A 16,969-nucleotide genomic window follows, 5' to 3' on the forward strand; every position below is an offset into this window, starting at 1 on the left:
ATTGACCAAGCAGAAGATTAATTTGAGTTTCCTTGGCTCGATCTCGTTCCTTCATAAGTAATAAGAAGAGTATCCCGATTTCCTTACCGATTCACAAGCAAGCAATTTTTTATATTCAATAGGTGATAAGGCACAATAAAGAGAATAAATAGCTTTGGAGTCTAAGGTTTTTCTTTGGATATCTCGTTTGAGATAATGGAGGATCTCGTCGCTTTGCTTGCATCCGCCTTTTCTTTTGAATCGAAGACTTTGGATTGACACCTCGATGATGACATCCCATTGCATGTGGTCAATTGACTTTATGAATGCCTTCATCTTATTCTTCCGCACACTATATTCCTTGCCATCGAAATATGGTGGTTTGTTGTTGCTCTGTCCTTCAATGAGCCCCGGAGCACCATAGCGAGCCATATAGATCGTTAGCTGAAGTAAAACACTTCAATAACCGAGCAACCCGCTCCGATACCAATTGATGTAGCTAGCAAGGATCACCTAGAGGGGGTGAATAGGTGATCTAAAACAATTTTTAGTAATTTATGCGGAAACAAAATAAATCACGTAAGAGTCTCGAATAAAATTCAGATTCAAGACATGATTATATAGATGTGCTTTTGATGTGCGTAATGTAAAGTAAGAGATAAGGGATAGAGAATCTGCACACAAGTTTATAGTGGTTCGGCTTATAGCAAGCCTACGTCCACTCTCCCACGCTTACGCCCTACCGTGGATTTCACTATGTAATCAAGAGGAGTTACAACTTCGAAAGTGTTTACACTCTTGTGTATGATAGGACTCTCTATCTCACACAATCACTCTTACAAAGTGTTCCTCAAGATCTTAATATTTGGCTCGAATGACAAGAGAAAATGATTGGATTAAGCTCGGACTTTGGACTTGTTGATTCTTGATTCTGTTCTCCCTTCGCGCTCGTTGATCTCCTTAAATACTCCTCTCGCTTCCAAACTAGCCGTTGGACAGCTTTCGGAGGATCATCTTCCAATCTTTACCTTGGACATGATTTGTATAGTAAGGATTGAGTAGCCGTTGGTTGACAGATTCGAATCCCGCTCGATTTCGGTCGCCCATACAATCGAATCTTGGTTTCCATAAGTAGAACTTTGTCCGTTGTAATGCATTCTTGTCATGATGTTTGATTGTCAATCGTTTGATTCGATTGAGACAATCGAACATTCCTTGTGAAATCCATGCCGATCACTAGCTGTTGTGTTACGTTCGAATTCTCAAGGCTCGAAGATATTCGTCCGCATCGAAGAACTCCCGTGCTCGTCGAAGAATTTCTGCGTCGAATAATTTCTTCTGCGTCCGCGAATTTCTTCGTCTCGAATAATTTCTTCGTCCATACCGCATCGAATAACTCTCGCTTCGAATCTCGAACTGCGATTATGTGGGTCTTCGAAATATATTTGACAGATTGTAAAGTCTCGAATAACTTTCTTGAGCTTCGAATATACGACTGAATAGTTAGAATAAGTATCGATTTACAATAACATAGAAGGTTTTGTCAACTTCAAAATTAATAGGAGTTTTCCTCAACACTTGGCACCCATCATTCCTCCCTCCACAACCAGCGTTGATGTTGAACCTCGCAAGGAAGCTCATGTTCAGTTTCGTGAATACGTTGGCTGCCCCCAGGATGAGACGGGGCGCCTCACTACTCAATCAGCCGTTCTAACTGAAACAAGAATTTGGGGCTAGGATTTTTTGGGAAGAAAATTAAACATAATATCTCAATTTGAGGAAAGATTCTGGGTTTAGGGCTTGGTTTATGGAGCAAGTTGAACCTAATTTCTCAATTTCTAGCAAATTTATGTTGCCAAACGATGTCATGTGATCTATATCTTGAGTGTTGACCTCTCCAACGAGTCACATTAGATTAATTATTCTAAAATAAAGCCACATGTGAATTTCTAACGACACAAATGGCTTGTATCACTTGAAATGATTGATTTTAGAAATTGTTGCACTTAAATGATCGCTTGAAAGGCTATAAAATCAAAATAAGCGCCGTACAAAAATTACAACATTGCTGTTCATTTCTCTTTTATTTGAAAAGTGTTATGGGCCTTTCTCATCTCAAGAAGGGCGATCAGATTTCATAGTGGTCCCAGACGGTAAATGGGTTGAACTAGACTATTATCGGAACCCATCTCAAAGCAAAGTCCAAATTCGTTCCTCAATCACTTGTACACCCAAATCTGACTTTCATCTCATGTAGCGCTTGGGTGAATACAACGCCGAACTCATTTTTTGAAATAGCTATAGGGTGCGTTTGGTACAGCATTTGGAATGCTACTTTGGGAATGCAAATGCCTTTGGGTGGAAGCCCTTTAGGAAAAATGCAAATGGCGTTTGGTAAAAACTCATTTGCAAAGCTATTTTGACCCAAGTGGTGTTTGGTTAATTTTTTTACAAATGGGCTTTGAGGGGTTTTTTAAAAAAGGCAAAAATACCCTTCGCCGGCTCCGGCGAAGGGCTACGGCCCCGGCGGGGCTACGGCCGGCGAGCGAGCCGGCTGCGCGCGGCCGTCGCCGTCGCCGAGCGACCCCGGCGAGGACGCCGACCTCGGCGACGAGGCCCGAGGTCGCGCGACCTCAGCCGACGGCCGCCCGGGTCGCGCGACCCCAGCCGACGGCCGCTGGGTCGCGCGACCCAGGCGACGGCCGCCGGTCGCGCGACCCGGCGACGGTCCCGAGGTCGCGTGATCTCGGGCGACGGCCGCCTGGGTCGCGCGACCCAGCCGACGGCCGCCGGGTCGCGCGACCCAGCCGACGGCCGCCCGGGTCGCGACCCGGCCGACGGCCGCCGGGTCGCGACCCCAGCCGACGGCCGCCCGAGGTCGCGGGACCCTGTGCGGCCGCACTGGCGGTCGCCCGACCCCGAGCGGCGCGCGCGGCGATCGCGACCGGGCGGCGCCGTCGCTGGGTCGGGCGACTCTCGCCGGACTTCGCTCGTCGCTGGCCCTTTGCCTCGCCGAGTCCCTTTGGTGAAGAAGATGAACAAGAACGAGAGGGCAAAGCCGGAATATTGAAATTTGAGTGAGGGTAGTTTGGGAAGTATAAAAATGATTTTGGCATTTGGTTCAAGGTGAAAGTCCAAAGCTAGTCGATCAAGACTGGGCTTTCAAGATTGAAAATGCTAGTTTTGAGCATTTTCAATGCTCACGTTAACCGTTTGGTTCAGCATTTTTGGGAAGGGGCTTTCGGCTGAAAGCCCCTTCCCAATGCGAACCAAACGCACGCCATAGTCCGATTCTATCTTTGGGACTAACTTTGTCGATGGACAAAGACCAAAATTTGCACGATTTTACGATTCTATCTGGTCTAAACAATTTTATCATCCCAAACTGCGACTACTTAAAGTAATTTTACAAACCATCGAGACCATTCAACCCCTTTGGATCCTTACAAAAAAAATAGTAGTTTTAATTAGAAGAAATTCCAAAAACCATTGTAGGATCTTAGGGAAATTTCCGTCGGATCGAATTAGGTTGTTTTTGTGGTGGGTGGGTTTGAAATGGAGCCATGAATTTTTGGGACATTCACCATCATAAAAAGACTCCAATGCTCATTATAATAGAACAGAACCACTTAGCACAAATGAACCTGAGAAACACTGACAGATCACCAGTATCTTTTGGATTCTTCGCTTCAGCAATGATGAATGCTTGGCTTCTATAGCTGGCAACCCAATAGTTTTTTCGCCAACAGAGAGGGATAGCTAGTCAGAGACCACACCAGAAAGCTTTGCGGTCTAGTTATGCAACACAAAAGCATCATCTTTCGCATGTCAACTAGCAAACCAAAGACGTGCATAAACAAAACAAAGCGTAAACTAAACGTTAGAGAATATGATAGGCTATTATACAATATTGGAGAAGCAAACTTATTTCAACTGGGCTTGGGTGGGGTGCGCCAGGCAAGGGCTGCAGTGCAACGCCCGAACGACGTGCGAGAGGCCCAGTAGCAAGCTACTGTGGCGGCCTCTCCCCCTAGAAAAATTCATTTAATATCATGTGGACCGATGGCCCACGTATCAGATATTAAACTGATAAGAACAGATACTACACTTGATCTTAGCCAAAAGGCCGAGAAAGGTATGCTTTGGAACGTAGCCTAGCCTCCTCCTTTGTGTCCTGCTCTGGTCTGTGATTCTTTTCAAATTCCCCATGTGGGACTCTTTTCTTGGTTTCTCTCGCAAAAAACGAAGTACAATAGCAGACTTGGAAGACTCGTGAAAACCTCCAGTGGAGTTGAGATAAGAGAGGATCAAAACAGAACATGTTGGTGGTTCGGAGATGGAAGCATACTGATTGTGGTTGAGAGTTCGAATCCTATCCTTGCAAGAAAGTGTTTGCAATCACTTGACTTGGCTTAGAAGGGCAATTGATATGTGCGTTGTCTGTTAGTCGGTGGCAATTGAACACCAATCCATCTACTTATGACGAGGCAGAGAAAAACTGAACACTCGGAAACTAGAGACACAAGGCTTGGTGTAAAACAAGAATCTATGGTCCTAATACTCCTGTTCTGTCGTTGTTACCCATGCGAGGGAGCCCAAGAGATGATAAAATACCACTCTATACATTAATGATTAAGCCGATTAAACTGAACCGCAGTTAATGGCTCCATATGTTCTGCATTTTGAAGCCTGAACTGGTCCAGTGATAACTTTGGTTCGAAGCTAATTGTCCAGTTTTCAAGCGCGAAAGTTACAAGGATTGAGCACACGATCACGCTTCTTTAGTGAAAGGAGAAAGACCATGCCAGTGTCGGCTACTTTTCAGCAAGGAAAAACTTCATAAGTAGGCTCTCTGCGGTTGTAAGATCTTACAACTCCAAGATAGTCACGTATACCCTGTTTAGTCAAGAGGGTGTCATTTGGCGCTCCGCAGTGCAGTGTTTGGGTTCTGACGTTGTCGCTTGAACAATGGTTAAAACTTAAGACTCACTCAACAGCAGGGCAGTGTACTTAAGGAACTGAATCCATAACCTGAAAACTTGGAATGGCTTGTGAGCACGATGGTATGTCAGGGTAAAAAAATATGCATAGCTAGAACAGCTAGAGGGAAAGGAAATAGTCCATGGGCACGGCTCCTAAAGATGCTGAATTTGTGCCGGTCTGTTTTAGAGAGGAAACGGATTTTCTTCCTGCTCCGCGGAGCCTACTTGCCTTTTCCAAGAGATTGAAAATTTGGCAGTATCAGCTCACTAAGAAGAAGAAAGAAGGATCAGAATGCAACAAACCGGTTCAGCTTCAGAAGAGGATTGCCAAGTATCTACCAACAGAATCTGCAATGCTACATACTTATCTTAACTCAATTTTAGGAGCTCCATCAATTGAGAGAGCCCCTCCAAAAATAGGCGCATGCCACTGATCGTGACGAGCACACGGTATTCTTTAGTAAAAGGCGAAAGAATAGTTCGCTCTGTGCTCATCACATGGCTGCGTGATTTGCCCAACTCCATGACCTCGTCCTTTGTGACTGGCCTGGCTGCTCCTGTTCTTTCCTTTCATCCTACGTGGGACGTTCCATACGAAGATTTAGTGGAGGCTTGCCTTTCATCCTATTCGTTTTTTTTATAACTATTCAAGAATTTCTAACATAACACTACTGGTTATATTAATGTCATCGTATTTTTTACTGAATAATATATATTTTCTTTATTTTACGGGAATTTAAAATTAAGTAGGTGATGAGTTATATGATATAATAATCACAATTTTAATATATTACTCGTAATTAATGTATAATTTTCTAAACATATACAAAAGGGTAAGACTAATACCGCCCCGTCCCACCCCGCCAAATGCCTTGTGAGGTATTATTCATAGAGAAAATTTTGTCACATTCAACGAGGTACCTCGGGACACGTATATTTCGAGTCTCATGCCCATCCCTAAAGTCTATAATCAGAGACCATGCGAATGATTTGATGAGATTTTACTATAAAGGATTGTATGTCAAGACATATTTGCCGTCTTAAATTATTTCTCCATGCCTTTGCTAGTCTCCATGGAGGGGCTAAGCGGATGTCTATACACTGAAGGTTGGCTTATGACTCTTGAGGGAAGAAGTCACCCAGGTGTATTTTAAGAAAAGAAAAGAAAATAAAGTTTTAAAACATGTGAAAAGAGATAATAAATATTGGAAAAATGACATTAACAGTATCATAACTTTCGCATAGCGCTTACTTTGATATCATAACTTCATAATCTTTCAAGTGATCACTAAAGTGTTATAACATTTAAGGATAAGTGAACTGAAAGTCCTAAAACTTATCATTGCAACTGAATCCTAAAACTTTTAAAAATTGTAACTAAGTCCTAAATTATCGCAAGCCCTTCCTAGCAATGGTGGGGCGACAATGTCTTCCTCTTTTTTTTAAAGTTTGCTTGTGTTTTAATATAACTAAAATAAAATTTATATTAAAAAAATTAGATTTGGACCAAAACGACATTGTTTAAGTCACGGCAGTGCCACATATGATAGAGAAAATAACAATAAAAAAATAGCAACGTTAGTATTTTTTGTTAGCCAAATTAGACAGAGTTAATATGAGGATTTGATTGCACTAATTTGACAAGTTTTGCACATTTTGAAAGTTTTATGATTTCATTGTACGTTCGTGATAAGTTTTAGGACTTCTAATTCACTTATCCCTAACTTTTAAAAACGTCCACCATGTTACATCAATGAGTGCCCTTACCTGAAAATCCTATATGACATTAATTTAATATTACATCATGCAACATGACTCGTTAGAGAACTAATGATGCCGAAAATGTTTAAAACGATGTTTAAGCTATTCTTGCCAGGTGTTCAAAAACAAAAAAAAAAAGAGAAGCTATTCTTGCCGGCAAAATTGAGAATTTTGGGACTAAATTATGTTGCAATCCAACCCCTAGGCCCTCTTTTTAATTGCGGACCAAAATTAATGCTTCACTTTGGACACCACACCGGTAGTCCTCCTCCTTCAGCCGCGGCCACCATCATCATTTGAACACACACACACACACTCTCTCTCTCTCTCTCTCTCATCATTCCTCCCTCCACAACCAGAGTCAATGTCGAACCTTCTGATGAAGCTCGAGACGAGATGGGGTGCCTCTCAACTCAATAATCCGTTCTAATTGAAACTGTAATTTGGGTCTAGGATTTTTTGGGAAGAAAATTAAACCTAGTTTCTCAATTTGGGGAAAGATTTTGGGTTTAGGGTTTGTTTATGGAGCAAGTTAAACCTAATTCCTCAATTTCAGGCAAATTTGTGTCGCCCAACGATGTCATTTGATCTATATTTTGAGCGCTGACATATCTGGTGAGTCACGTTAGATTATTCACTCCAAAATAATGTCACATGTGATTTTTTGACGACACAAGAAGCTGATGTCACTTGAAAATGATCGATTTATAGAAATTGTTACACTTAAATGATCTCTTGAAAAGTTATAGTACTAAGTGACCACCATACGAAAGTTCCGACGATGTTATTGTCCATTTATCCTTTCTTTGAACAGTGTTATGGACCATTATCATCCCAAAAAGGGCAATAGCATTTTCGAGTAGTTTAAGATGGTAAATGGGTTGCAGTAGTTTATCTATCAGAGCCCATCTTACAGCAAAGTCCGAATTTATTCCTTAATCTCTTGTATACAAAAAGCCCAAATTTGACTTCATCTCATGTATGACTTGGCAAAATATGACGCCGAACTCATATTTCGAAATCGTTATTTCATGTGAGCCCAATTATTTGGTCCAATTTTTCTATCTTTGGGACTATTTTTGTCAATGGACAAAGATCGAAATCTGCATGATTTTACAATTCTCTCTAATCTTACCACTTTTACCATCTTAAACCGCGATTGGTTAAAGCAATTTTACAAACCATCGAGACAATTCAACCGATTTTGAATCCTTACGAAAAAAATCGTAATTTTAATAAGGAAAAATTCCAAAAACCAATTTAAGATCTAAGTGAAATTTCCGTCTGGTGGGGTTTAGGTTGTTTTTGTCGTGGGTGGGTTTGAAAAGGAAACATGAATTTGCGGGACATTCTCCATCATAAAAGGACTCCAACGCTCATTGTCTAATAGAACAGAACCACCTAGCACAAATAAACCCGAGAAACACAGACAGATGACTAGTTTTTTAGATTCTTCGCTTCAGCAATAATGATTGCTTTGCTCCTACAGCTACAACCCAACACAGAGAGAGAGAGAGAGAGACAGACCACACCTGAAAGCTTTGTGGTGTAGTTATGCAACACAAAAGCAACGTCTCGCTTATTAAGTAGCAAACCAAAAAGATGTATCAACCAAACAGAGTGCCCAATAGACAGAAGTGACAATGATAGGTAATACAATACTAGAGAAGCAAACTTATTTTGACTAGTCTTGGGTGGGGTGCGCCAGGCAAGGACTGTAGTGCAACGCCCAAGCGACACACGAGAAGCCCAGTAGCAAGCTACTGTGGCGGCCTCTCCCCCTAAAAAAATTAATTTAATATCATGTGAACCGATGGCCCACGTATCAGATATTAAACTGATAAGAACAGATACTACACTTGATCTTAGCCAAAAGGCCGAGAAAGGTATGCTTCGCACTATGGCCTCGCCTCTTCTTTTGTCCCCTACTCTGGTCCGTGATTCTTTTCGATTTCCCTGTGTGGGACTCCTTTTTCACGGTTTCTCTTCTCAAAAATGAAGAAGAACGATAGCTGACTTGGAAGACTCCTGAAAACCTCCAGTGGAGTTGAGAGAAGAGAGGATTGAAACAGAACATGTTGGTCGTTCGGAGATGGCAGCATACTGATTTTGGTACAGAGTTCGAATCCCATCCTTAGAAGATAGTTTTTGTAGTCACATGGCTTAGAAGAGCAATCAATCTGTGTGTTGTTCGTTAGTTGGTCGCGATTGAACACCAATCCATCTACTTGTAAGGAGGCGGAGAAAAAAGCGAACACTAGGGAAACTAGAAACGCAAGGCTGGTGTGAAGCAAGAATCCATGGTCCTATCTCTCCTGCTTTCGTTGTCAGATTACCCATGCGAGAGCCCAAGGGATGATAAAATACCACTATACATGAATAAGTAAGCTGATTAAACTGAACCGGAGTTAGTTCATTTAATGGCCCCATATGTTCTGCATTTTGGAGCCTAAACGGGTCTAGTGATAACGTTGGTTTGAAGCTAAATACTCGAGCTTTTGAGCCTCAGAGTTACAAGGATTGCGAGCGGTCACGGTTCTTTAGCGAACATCTGTAGATAGTCACATATTTCTCTTCCTCTGAGCCCCAACATTGCCACAGGTGTTTGCTACTCTTCAGCAAGGATAACTCCATGAGTTGAATCCATAAAACACTAATACTTGGAATGACCCGCGAGCATGGTGGTATCTCAGGGCGGAGACAGATTGACGCCATGAACCGGAAATGCTAATGCTAAAAAATCATTTGTACTCAATTTTGGGAGCTCTCAAAAATCACTTGTACTCAATTTTAGGAGCTCCCTCAGTTGAGGAATCCCCTCCAAAAATAGGCGTATGCCACTAATCGTAACGAGCACACGGTATTCTTTAGTAAAAGGCGAAAGAATAGTTCGCTTTGTGCTCATCACATGGCTGCGTGATTTTTCACGAGGTTCGACCTTGTCTTTTTGTGACCGGCCATGTTGCCCGTGTTCTTGCCTTTCATCCTATGTGGGACGTTTCATAAGAAGAATTAGTGGACGCTTGCCTTTCATTCTATTCATTTTTTATAACTATTCAAGAATTGCAAACATAACACACTTATAATATTAATGTGTTTGTATTATCCACTGAATAACATATATTTTCTTTATTTTTTAAGTGCGTTCGTTTCGCGGAATTTGAGTGATTTGGAAAATATTTTCCGAAAAATGATTACTTATATCGTTTAGAAAAATTAGTCAATAAAAAGTGTTTTCATCATCGATAACAATCTATGCATAACTATTTTCGTGAGAAATGAAAATATTTTCCATTTATTTATTTTTATAAGCGATTATTTTTTGAAAAATATTTTTCAAATCACTCATTTTTCGCGAAACAAACACACCTTACGTGAATTTAAAATTAAGTGATGACAAGTCATAGGATGCAATAGTCATAATTTTAATATATTACTTGTAATTAATGTATAATTTTCTAAAAATATACAAAAGGAGTAGGACTCATACCGCCCTGTCCCACCCTGCCAAATGCTTCGTAAGGTATTTTTTGTGGAGAAAATTTTTCCACGTTCAACGAGGCACTTCAATTAATGGATTTTTCGAGTCTCGTGGCCATCCTTAAAGTCTATGATTAGAGACCATGTGAGTGATTTGATGAAGTGATTTGATGAGATCTTACTATCAAGGATTGTATGTCAAAACATTTTTGCGGTCTTAAATTATTTCTACATGCCTTTGCTACTCTCCATGGAGGGGCTAAGCGGACGTCTATACACTGAAGGTTGGTTTAGAACCACGAGGGAGGAAGCATGCACCTACGCATGTTTTGAAAAGGAAATAATGTTTTAAAACATGTGAAGAGAGATAATAAAGATATGGGAAAATGACATTAATGTTATCATAATTTTCGTACAGTACTCATTTTGGTATCATAACTTCATAACTTTTCAAGCGACCACTTAAGTATAACTTTAAAAACGTTCACTTAAGTTTTATCAACGATTGCCCTTACCTAAAAATCCTACATGGCATTAATTTGACATTACATCATGCAACATGACTCGCTAGAGAGATAATGATAGCGAAAAAAGATTTCAAACGACGACGTTTAAGCTATTTCCTGCCTCCAATTTGAGAATTTTGGAACTAAATTATGTTGCAATTCAAACCCTAGCCCCTTTCTTTTAATTGCAATCGAAATTAATGCTTCCCTTTGGACACCACACCGCTACCATTCGGCCGGCACTGCCATCATCATTTGAAAACTCTCTCTCTCTCTCTCTCTCTCTCTCTCTCTCTCTCTCTCTCTCTCTCTCTCTCTCCTTGGCACCCATAATTCCTCCCTTCACAACCAGCATCAATGTCGAACCTTCTAATGAAGCTCGTGTTCATTTCATCGGCGCGTTTGCTACCTCGAGATGAGACGGGGCGCGTCGCTGCTCAATAATCCATTCTAATCGAAACTGAAATTTGGGGCTAGGATTTTTTTGGAAGAAAATAAAATCTAGTTTCTCAATTTGGGGAAAGAATTTGGGTTAGGGTATGGTTTATGGAGAAAGTTGAACCTAATTCCTCAATTTTAGGCAAATTTATGTTGCCCAAACGATGTCATTTGATTTATATATCTTGAGTGTTGACATATCTGACGAGTCACGATAGATTATTTACTCTAAAATAATGTCACATGTGATTTTCCAATGACACGAGTGGCTGATGTCACTTGAAAATGATCGATTTTTTTAGAAATTATTACACTTAAATGATCTCTTAAAAAGTTATAGCACCAAGCGAGCACCGTACGAAAGTTGTGACAGTGTTATTGTCCATTTCTCCATTCTTTGAACAGTGTTGTGGACCATTATCATCCCAGAAATGGTGATCGGATTTCCCAGGGTCCAAGATGGTAAATGGGTTGAACTAGCCCATCTTAAAGCAAAGTCCAAATTTATTCCTCAGTCGCTTATACAAAAGCCCGAATCAGACTTCATCTTATGTACCGTTAGGGTAAGGTAGCGCATGATAACTATTCTGGTTCTGTCCAGAACTGGTTTTCTGTTCCCAGAAATAACTTTGGACCAGAAACCCGTTTGGTAACGCAATTTCATTTTTCTATTTCTAGAACAACTTTTTGTTCCAGAACCGATTCTGAACCAGAAATCAGAACAAAAAAAAAGTAGGTTTTCTATTTCTAGACAAAAAATGAGAATCATTTCTGAGAGAACTCTTTCTTCAAAACACATGTTCATCTGGAAGTCACGATCTTTGAGGTGGGAAAAAAAAAAGCAAAAAATCAAAAATTTCAAAACTTCACAGAATGATTTAGAATCTGTGGCTACCCACTTTGAGCGAAATTTAAATTTTTTTAGGAGCCGAAAAAAATCAAAAAAATCAAAAAATCAAAATTTTAAAACTTCACAGAATATCTTAGAATACCTGTGGCAACTCAATTTAAGCGAAATTTAATTTTTTTTAGGTGCCGAAAAAAATTTAAAAAAGCAAAAAATAAAAAATTTCAAAACTTCACAGAATGGCTTAAAATACCTGTGGCCAACCACTTTGAGCGAAATTTAAATTTTTTTAGGTGCCAAAAAATTAAAAAAATAAAAAACTTCACATAATGGCTTAAAATACCTGTGGTCACCCATTTTGAGCGAAATTTAATTTTTTTTAGATGCCAAAAAAAATAAAAATAAGCAAAAAAGCAAAAATTTCAAAACTTCGCAGAATGACTTAAAATACTTGTGGCCACCCACTTTGAGCGAAATTTTATTTTTTTTAGGCGCCTAAAAAAATATAAAAAAGCCAAAAATCAAAAATTTTAAAACTTCACAGAATGGCTTAGAATACCTGTGGCCATTCACTTTGAGTAAAATTTAAATTTTTTTAGGTACCTAAAAAATAAAAAAATTCAAAACTTCACAGAATTGCTTAGAATACCTATGGCTATCCACTTTGAGCGAAATTTAATTTTTTTTAGGTGCCGGAAAAATATAAAAATAAGCAAAAAAGCAAAAATTTCAAAACTTCACAGAATGGCTTAGAATACCTGTGGCCATCAACTTTGAATGAAATTTTATTTTTTTTAGTTGCCGAAAAAAAGAAAAAAAAAGCAAAAAATAAAAAATTTCAAAACTTTACAGAATGCCTTAGAATACATGTGGCCATCCACTTTGAGTGAAATTTAATTTTCTTTAGGTGCCGAAAACAAATTAAAAAATCAAAAAAATCAAAAATACCATTTGGGCACCTAAAAAAAATAAATTTCACTCAAAGTGGGTGGCTAGAGGCATTCTAAGTCATTCTGTGAAGTTTTAAAATTTAAAATTTTTTTATGTTTTTATTTTTTTTCGGCACCTAAAAAAATTTAAATTTCACTCAAAGTGGGTGGCCACAGATATTCTAAGTCATTCTGTGAAGTTTTGAAATTTTTGATTTTTGGCTTTTTTTTTTCAACTCAAAAAATTAAAATTTCACTCAAAGTGGGTGGCCACAAGTATTCTAAGCTATTCTGTGAATTTTTGAAATTTTTGAGTTTTTGAATTTTTTTGGGCACCTTAAAATATTTAAATTTCACTGAAAGTGGGTGGCCACATGTATTCTAAATTTTTCTGTGAAGTTTTGAAATTTTTGATTTTTTTTGGGCATCTAAAAAAATTTAAATTTCACTAAAAGTAGGGTGGCCACAGGTATTTTAAGCCATTCTATGAAATTTTGAAATTTTTGATTTTTTTTGAAAAAAATCAACAAATTTTCTATTTTCCCGAAATCTGAATTTTTTTATTTTTTGGAAATTGTGATGAATTTTTCTAGAATTTTTCAATTTTTTTTTGGGTTTTTTGAATTTTTTTGAGATTTTTAGTAATTTTTTGGATTTTCTAATTATTTTTATTCCATTTCAAAAAAAAAAAATTTTGTTCCTGGAAATAGAATTTTGTGTTGTTTATCAAACGGGTTTTTGTTTCAGGAAATAGAAATTTTGTGCTGTTATCAAACGGGTTTCTGTTCCAGAAATAGAAATTTTTGGTCATTATCAAACGGGTTTCTTTTCTCAGAAACTCATCCTGGAACCAGAAATAGAAAAATCTATTTCTGTTTCAGGAACTCATTCTGGAACAGAATGGTTATCATTCGCTACCTAAATATGATGCCGAACTCATTTTTCAAAATCGCTATTTCATGTGAGCCCCTATTATTCGGTCTAATTTTTATTTCTTTGCCAAAAAAACACCACTACTACGTAAAGCAATTTTACAGACCATTGAGACCGTCCAACTGATTTCGGATCCTAAAGAAAAAATCGTTTTTATAATAGGGGAAAATTCCAAAAACCAAACTAGGATCTTACATAATACTATCGGGTCAGGACGAGTCAGGTTGTTTTTTGTGGTAGGTGGGTTTGAAAAGGAGCCATATGAATTTGTGGACATTCACCATCGTAAAAGAACTCTAATGGTCATTGTTTAACAGAACAGAACCACTTAGCACAAATAAACCCGAAAAACCCTGACAGATCACTAGTGTCTTTTGGATTCTTCGCTTCAGCATGATGTTTGCTTGGTTCCTACAGCAACACAGAGAGTCAAGAGACCACACCTGCTTCGTGGTGTATTGAGTAGCAAACCAAAAATATGTTGCAACCAAAGTGCAAAATAAGCAAAAGTGATAATGAAACGCTAACATATACTAGAGAAGCAAATTTATTTTTTGACTGGGCTTGGGTGGGGTGCGCCAAGCAAGGGCTGTAGTGCAACACCCGAGCGACGCGCGAGAGGCCAAGCAGCAAGCTACTGTGGCGGCCTCTCCCCCTAGAGAGATTAATTTAATATCATGTGGACCGATGGCCCACGTATCAGATATTAAACTGATAAGAACAGATACTACACTTGATCTTAGCCAAAAGGCCGAGAAAGGTATGCTGTCCACTGTTGCTTCGCCTCCAATTTTGTTCCCTGCTCTGGTCTGTGATTCTTTTCGTATTCCCTATGTGGGACTCCTTTTCATGGTTTCTCTTTGCAAAAAAAGAAGAAGAACAATAGTAGACTTGGAAGACTCATGAAAACCTCCGGTGTGAGTTGAGATATGAGAGGATTGAAACAGAACATGTGGGCGGTTCGGAGATGGCAGCAGAATGATTTTGGTTTAGAGTTCGAATCCCATCCTTACAAGAAAGTTTTTGCAGTCACTTGAGTTGGCTTAGAAGAGCAATCGTTCTGTGTGCTGTTTGTTAGTTGGAGGAGATTGAACGAAAATTCATTTAATTATGATGAGGCAGAGAATAAGCAGAAACTCGAAAACTAGAAACGCAAGGCTTGGGGTGAAGCAAGCATCCATCGTCCTATTAAACTGAACCGGAGTAGTTCATTTTTTTTTGTGAGGACAGCAGTTGCAACAAACAATTGGTTTGGAAGCTTGTAGTCCAGTTTTCGAGCCCGAAAGTTACAAGGATTGCGAGCGCACGGTCACGGTTCTTTGGGGAACAGCGAAATAACACATGGAGAGTCACATATTCCTCTTCCTCTGAGCCCCTGACGTTGCCACAGGTGTTTGCTACTTTTCAGCATGGGAAAACTCCATACACAGGCTCTCTGGGGTTTGAAGCTCTTACAACTCGACAAATAGTCACATATACCCGGTTGGTCAAGAGGGTATGATTTGGCGATTAGCAGTGCAGTGTCGAGGTTCTGACATGGTCAAATGACGTGGCTTAAACAATGATTAAGACTTGAGACTAATTCAACAGCAGGGCAGTGCACTCAAGGAACTGAATCCATAAACACTAGAAATTGGAATGACTTATGGGCATGCTGGTATCTCAGGGTATAGGCATGCTGGTATCTCAGGGTGGAATCATTTGCATAGCTAAGTACAACTTGTTCAATATCTGATGCTGATAGCGTCATTAGGAATTCAATGCAAAAGTAGATATACTCAGGCGAGCACCACCTTTCATGAGACGGTCGCTAAACTTGACATCGATGTTAAGGGGTTAACAAATCATTTGCACTCTCTATTTTAGGAGCTCCCTCAGCCGAGGAAGCCCCTCCAAAAATAGGCGTATGCCACTGATTGTGACGAGCACACGGTATTCTTTAGTAAAAGGCGAAAGAATAGTTCGCTCTGCGCGCATCACATGGCTGCATAATCTATCACATGGTTCGACCTCAACTTTTGTGACTGACCTTGTTGCCTATGTTCTTGCCTTTCATCCTATGTGGGACGTTCCATATAGAGAACTAGAGGCTCTTTAAGGTTCATTAACTTTTAAGCTTCTTACTATTTGTAACTACTAAAGAATTGCAAACTTTAACACTGCTTATGTATATTAATGTGTTTGTATTATATACTTAACAACATATTTTTTTGATGTACTTTAATTTTAAATTAAGCGATTGATAAATTAGAATGAGTTATATGATATAATAATTACAATTTTAATATATTACTTGTAATTAGTGTACAATTTTCTAAAAATATACAAGAGGGCAAGACTAATACCTGCCTCGTCCCACCCCGCCAAATGCCTCACAGAGCAAATTTTACCTCAATCGCAATGAGGCACCACGGGACGCCAATTTCTTTAGCCCCGTGCCCATCCCTAGTGGCTATGATCCGAGACCATGTGAGTGATTTGATGAGATCTTACTATCAACGATTGAATCTCAAGACATTTTTGCTGTCTTGAATTATTTTTACTTGCCTTTGCTACTCTCCATAAAGGGGCTAAGCTGATGTCTATACACTGAAGGTTGGCTTATGACCCACGAAGCATGCGCCTAGTCGTGTTTTAAGAAAAGAAAAGAAAATAAGGTTTTAGAATGTGTGAGGAGACATAATAAATGTTTGAGAAAATCATATTTGCCATCATAAGTGCTCAATTTTGTGTTATAACTTTTCAAACGATCACCTAAGTATCGAAACTTTTTAAAAAGTTCACTTAACTTTACATTAGTGATTGCCCTAGCCTAAAAATCCTGCATGATGTCATATGATTCGCCGAGGAGGTGTCAGCGAAAATGTTTTAAAGCTATGTCCTTTAAGCTTTTCTTGCCCCTAGTTTTAGAATTTGGGCTAATCATGTTGTCAATCCAAACCCTAGCCACTCTTTTCAATTTTAAACCAAAATCAATGCTTCACTTTGGACACCGCACTTGCTGCCTCCTCACCATCAAACTAGAGGTTACCAAGGAACCATGCATAGCACTAAATAGGGAGCCGCAGAGTGCACCGGCCGCCCCTTCATCATCACCATCTCTCTCTCTCTCTC

At 39.4% G+C, this 16,969-nt stretch overlaps 6 non-coding genes across 6 annotated transcripts; all 6 read right to left on the reverse strand.

Moving 5' to 3' along the window:
• Positions 1–3,922: 3,922 nt before the first annotated feature.
• LOC115668454 (U2 spliceosomal RNA) lies at positions 3,923–4,118 on the reverse strand. The gene has a single exon (XR_008818530.1). It is a non-coding gene; the product is annotated as a U2 spliceosomal RNA (small nuclear RNA).
• Positions 4,119–5,346: 1,228 nt separating this feature from the next.
• Positions 5,347–5,465, reverse strand: LOC115668455 (U5 spliceosomal RNA). Its single transcript, XR_004004195.1, has one exon. It is a non-coding gene; the product is annotated as a U5 spliceosomal RNA (small nuclear RNA).
• Positions 5,466–8,416: 2,951 nt separating this feature from the next.
• LOC130140559 (U2 spliceosomal RNA) lies at positions 8,417–8,612 on the reverse strand. Its single transcript, XR_008818533.1, has one exon. It is a non-coding gene; the product is annotated as a U2 spliceosomal RNA (small nuclear RNA).
• Positions 8,613–9,519: 907 nt separating this feature from the next.
• LOC115668963 (U5 spliceosomal RNA) lies at positions 9,520–9,636 on the reverse strand. The gene has a single exon (XR_004004264.1). It is a non-coding gene; the product is annotated as a U5 spliceosomal RNA (small nuclear RNA).
• Positions 9,637–14,423: 4,787 nt separating this feature from the next.
• LOC130140558 (U2 spliceosomal RNA) lies at positions 14,424–14,619 on the reverse strand. The gene has a single exon (XR_008818532.1). It is a non-coding gene; the product is annotated as a U2 spliceosomal RNA (small nuclear RNA).
• Positions 14,620–15,723: 1,104 nt separating this feature from the next.
• Positions 15,724–15,841, reverse strand: LOC115669296 (U5 spliceosomal RNA). Its single transcript, XR_004004343.2, has one exon. It is a non-coding gene; the product is annotated as a U5 spliceosomal RNA (small nuclear RNA).
• Positions 15,842–16,969: the final 1,128 nt, after the last annotated feature.

Source organism: Syzygium oleosum, unplaced genomic scaffold (genome assembly GCF_021117445.2).
Source record: "Syzygium oleosum isolate NSW1041296 unplaced genomic scaffold, Sole_v2.1 Sole_v2.19, whole genome shotgun sequence".
Lineage (NCBI taxonomy): Eukaryota > Viridiplantae > Streptophyta > Magnoliopsida > Myrtales > Myrtaceae > Syzygium > Syzygium oleosum.